The sequence below is a fragment of the Lepisosteus platostomus genome, chromosome 5 (assembly GCF_059453375.1).
Source record: "Lepisosteus platostomus isolate fLepPlt1 chromosome 5, fLepPlt1.hap1, whole genome shotgun sequence".
NCBI lineage: Eukaryota > Metazoa > Chordata > Actinopteri > Semionotiformes > Lepisosteidae > Lepisosteus > Lepisosteus platostomus.
Genome location: NC_142615.1, coordinates 39,892,983 through 39,898,275, shown reverse-complemented (window position 1 = coordinate 39,898,275; position 5,293 = coordinate 39,892,983). Strand labels below are relative to the sequence as shown.

General features: G+C 40.3%; 2 non-coding genes across 2 annotated transcripts; one reads left to right on the top strand and one right to left on the bottom strand.

Annotated features, from left to right (window-relative positions):
* Nucleotides 1–4,070: 4,070 nt before the first annotated feature.
* Nucleotides 4,071–4,143, bottom strand: trnae-uuc (transfer RNA glutamic acid (anticodon UUC)). Its single transcript has one exon. It is a non-coding gene; the product is annotated as a tRNA-Glu (tRNA).
* Nucleotides 4,144–4,944: 801 nt separating this feature from the next.
* trnai-uau (transfer RNA isoleucine (anticodon UAU)) lies at nucleotides 4,945–5,038 on the top strand. The gene is made up of 2 exons: nucleotides 4,945–4,982; nucleotides 5,003–5,038. It is a non-coding gene; the product is annotated as a tRNA-Ile (tRNA).
* Nucleotides 5,039–5,293: the final 255 nt, after the last annotated feature.

The following is a 5,293-nucleotide window of genomic DNA, read 5'->3' as shown; positions in this document are numbered from 1 at the left end:
CTAAACAATACTTAGACAACCATGTCACAATATCTTCCTTCATCAACATCTCATTAAACATGCAATCACAGTATTAGAAAGATCCATCAGCTTCTGCCATTCAAACATTCCAATCAGACCCACATCTTTTTTCTCCTCTACTTTTATCCAAAACTCTTCCAGTAACTTAACCAACTTGAAACCAATGTCAAAACCAATTCCCTTCTGCAAAGTGATTAAACAGTTAACATCCAACGCCTTAATCCCTAACACCTTCCTTGAAAAGTCCAACCGTGAAATATCACCCGAGTGAGCCGAGCCCTCACCACTCTTGCTGTATAACAGCATTACAAATGTATCAAACTCAAATGTATCTCAACTTCTGGGTTTAACCCTTCACATCTCCAACACTGGGTAGAGACTCTGTGTATCTGGACTCAGCGGTTAAATAGGACAGGACTCAGGGCGCAGCAGGTGCGACTCATTGCTCTGCACTGCCCGTGCGGAATGTGCGTCTCCTCCTTCCACACGCCACCGCCTCCATACTCCCCAGCGGCAATAACATTTACTACATTTATTCTTCCCTCTTAACCCAGAAAACAGATGCGGGCTGGAGGGGCTTAAATACTGCACCCTGCCCCACGGTAGGGCGTCTGATGTTGAGTTTAACACGTGCAGCGGCGCTTGTAATTATCGCCCTGCTGCTGGTACTGATTAGTTCTCTTAGGGGGTGGTCTGAGCGGGTTGGTGGTCGTGACAGCGAGCACATCTGGGTCCAGACTTCCGAAAACTCCTAAAAGTGAATTTCTAGATTCCTGAAAGCCATGTTAAAGTCCCCCATCTGTTCGTTTCAAATGCATCAATTAGAAGAGTTCGGGTATGTTTCTGATGTATTTGAATAGTTTGGCATTGTATCTTGTTAAATATGTTACAAGTAAAGTTTAGCAACTTCATATTCAAGCGAGGTTTTGCGTGGATGCAAAAACATTATATGATATCTATAACACACGTGAAGAGTGAATCTGAATTAATCAGAATACCTCACTGCACCAGAATTGTTATTTACGTATTTTTAAAATACATCTTGTGCATCTGAAGACAGAATAAAACCCGGAACAGTAAAAGGATGACAGACCCTTAAACTGTCTGGTGATATTGCTGCACAAGATCACAATAAAACACGTTATTGTAAAAAAGTTAAAATTCGTGAATTAGTTTTTTATATTAAAAAAAAACATTTACTATGTATGCATTTAACTTACTTTTATAAAAAACATTACAGTACGGTTGATGAAAATTGTTGGTCAGCACTCTTGTATGAACTATACTCTACCAGCCTTTTAAGTCATGTGTCAGAAATATAAAATATATTTCTTTATAAAATTTGCTCAAGCGCTACGAAAAAGAAAAAACTGTGTTTATAGTCCCATATTATCTCGGGTTTTTTTTCTATGGGCTCTTACGGTTAGGATTCCTGATTTCCTAATAACATAGAAATGTGTCTCTCTTACCTTTTGGTGTCCAAATGATCAGTTTAGTGTAGAAAAGAGCACTGTAAAACCCCGTCAGGCGTGCAAAATGTATAATAAAAGAGATCGCTTTGTTTCTGGTGTTTTAAGAAAAGGTGATAACCGCTACACTGCGCGACATGGGAAGGGGTGAATTGCAAGGAGTGTTGACCTTCGAAAAAGGACTCGTCTCTGGAATATATTTCCACATTTTGAAGAGATTTTCTCCATTTCTGTAGTCTGACTCCCTCTATTGCTAGAGAGCTGTAGAATCTGGAATCACTTATCCAGCTCTGGGAACAGTGGGTAGCTGAGTGACTTTCTCATGAGCATGGTATATGAATCCATCAGATTAAAGACACTGAGCATTTGAATAAAATTAACGATAGTCTGTCCCAAGTCCCAACTCGCCGTGATGGTATAGTGGTCAGTACTTTGTGCTGGGACCGCAATACCCGCGCTTCGAATCCAGGTGACAGCAGCCTAAGACTAGAGTTTCCTTCGTCTGTCACTTCAGTGAAGGGAAGAGGGGACATATGTGTACAGCAAATGGTCATCGAATTGATGTGTTGCCCCCATACAAGCAATGTGAAGAAAACACTGCTTTACAGAAGAGCACAGTCTGAGCTTATCGTTGGTAAACTGGAGACCAGACCGACCTCTTCTCTGACGAGAAGAAAAGGACAGGAGCCACAGTATTTAATATAAATAACAGATTTCAACTTTCTGTGGCGCAACTTGTACCAAACTCTTAATCTCGGGGTTGTGAATTTGAGCTCCACGCTGGTAAGAAACCCTATAGGTAATGATAAATTTACATTTTTTTCTAATAAAAAGTACTATTATAAAACTTTTCCCAATACCAGTTTTACTGTGAGTTTGCAGGTGACGTTCTTTATAAAAATAATCTTTCGTATGGGATCAATAACCGCGCCAGAACAAATATCAGAAAGAAATGGCCAGTCACTAAGGAAATAAAGTGAAGTAGAGACATAATCAGAAAACCTACATATAGGAAATGTTAGTCACTTTGTATATGCTTTAGCGTTTTCTTTTATATACCGAAAAAAAGTTCAAGGCATTCTAGTCGCTGTACTCCTCGTAAATAATCTCAACGAATTCCCAATACAGTACAGGACACGCAGTGAGGAGCTCATGCAACGAATACATGACAAAACATGACAAGAGTAAAGGCACACTGCACATCTGCGGAACATCACATCCTAGTTTAGTGACAGTGGCACTGGAAGACTGGAAGCTAGCAAGTCTCAGATCACTTTTTTATTAAAGGTTCAAGAAAACCTGAATACCTTTGCAAAAGACATTTCAGAATCCCAGTCACATCCAGTACGATTGCTGGATCTTAGAATTCAGCTGAGCTATAGCACAGATCTGCAGTCCACGATTAGAATACTTTAGGTGCGTCGTGTAAGACCGCCCAGAGCATTTCTAAAACAGGAGATACATTTTCGTTTTGAAATGAGATATAGGTAGAGTGAAATGGTCTGAGTCCTAAGTTTGAACAGTTCACAATAGACGAAAAGAGGTAATTACAGACTCTTTCGAAATGTAAGAACATTAAAGCTGTGTGGACCTTGTCTTTATTTACCTATTTTAATTGTTTTTTAGAAAGTGTAACTATTATTTTATGTGTCCCTGACGATTCTACTGAATCTTGTTTATATTGAATCTATTTTGTTGTACAAATAAAAAGTAAAACACAAAAACGTTCCGTGTGTGTGCTTCCGTAAAAATAAAATGACATCAAGGGCACTATACGTAGAGGTGTGAAGCCTGCTCCACAGAAGAACTAAATCAAGAGGTGTTAAAGAAGTCGAGATCTCGCCATGAGAGGGGAAGCATCTCAGAAAAATCAGGTGCAGTCGGTTCCACGCCTTTTACTAGAGCGCTCGGCCGGGTTATCCTTGAGAGCAGCTTTTCAGCACTTGTAGTCCGACTTTGTGACGCGTGGAAGCAACTGCACCTCCTTTTTCTGAGATGTTTCCTCTCACTTGGTGAAATATTCACTTCTTTGGCCCTCTGAATATAGTTCTTCTGTTAAGCAGGCTTCAGACTCTGCCTATAACGTCCGCGTAGAGATTTTATTTTTACAGGAAGACGCATTCCGAAATGTAACTCTCCAGTTTAAGAAAAGCTTGCCATATTTTATACAACGCAAACAGTATTCTAATTGCAGACTGCAGATCTGTGCAGCAATCATACTCGATTTAACTGTGATTCTGAAATACTTCTAGTAAAGATATTCAGGTTTCCTTGAACCTTTAATTAAAAAAGACTTCGCTTCCAATCTCCGATGTCGCTGTAAACTCGGACGTGATGTTCCGCAGATGTGCAGTGTGCTTTTCTCTCCTCACTGCGTGTTCTGTACTCTACTGTGATTTCATTTAGATTATCTACGTGGAGTGCAGTGACAAGATCGCCTTGAACATTTTTGGTTTGTGAAAGGAAAAACTAAAGAAAATACAAGTGATGAACATTTAAAATAACCACAGTACAGCTAGAAGAAGAAAGATAAAAGATGATTTATAATGACATTCACAACATATTTAATAAAAGCACAAATGCCTGAACAGGGACTTGAACCCTGGACTCTCAGATTGAAAGTCTGAGGCCCTACCAACTGAGCTATCTGGGCTCCAGAAGATAGTCGACACTATCGGGATCCTCGCAAGTCACATGTCTCTTCTTGTGCCGAAGTGCAGTCGTACTTGACCCGTCTGGAATGACCACTGACGGACTTTATCCAGAAGCGACGGCACCACTCCCAGTAGAATGAGAGAGAAATACAGAACGACATGAGGAGTCAAGGGGCTCCCACAATTCATCTTTCCTCACATTACACATTTTTTCACTAACATTTTGACCTTTTCACAATCAGATTTTTTCACATTTAATAAGATCTTTTAATCAACAACATTTAAGAAAGAAACAAATGGAACATTTTCTGGAACAATAAACAACAAAAAACTTTCAATGCCTTGGTTGTATACGTGTGCACACCCTTTATAAAGGGGGTTGCAACTGTGCTGAAATTTAACCAGTCACATTCCAGATCATGTACAAAGGTTATTTGCCTTCACCAGACATCAATTGTATTGATTCTGATTAGTCCTCATTTATATCAGCTGATCTCATATAACCAACCGATCTGGGAGAACAAACGTTCAAACTGCACAGCAGAACATGAAAAGAAATCCGACTGCTGGTTGTCAGCAAAGAATGTCGTTACAAATTATCCACCGAGCTGTTTTATGTATCCGGCCACCTCTTTCCTTCCTACTTTGCAGTGAGCACAATTCTTTCCGTTTCTTCTCTTGTATGTTCTTTTCTATTGTACTGTCCCTTTCCCCCATGTGGAGATGGATTCACAACCGAAACCCTGTTTTCACCCTGTGTTTCTGCAGCGTCAGTCTGTATGAGGAGTGGGTGTTCCACAGCTCCAGTGGTGCAATTGGTCAGCGTGTGGTACTTATACGGCAGTACACAGCAGAGCTATGCCGAGGTTGTGAGTTCAAACCTCACCTGGAGCAGTATGGCCTGTGTCTTTAGCTACTGAAAGCAACTGACGAGTTTAGGTGCTGGAGATGAGGTTTAAATTAATTTGAAAGAAACAAGTAAAGGTTTATTCTATATCACACCCAAAGAAGGCTCCACTGCTGAAACATTGTTTCCTGCTCGTTTCAGCATGGAATAAATAGTTGCAAGAAAATCAGCCGCCTGAATAGGGACCCTGAGATGAAAAGTTCGATATTCTACTAACTGGGCTATTCCCGTCTACTCAGTTT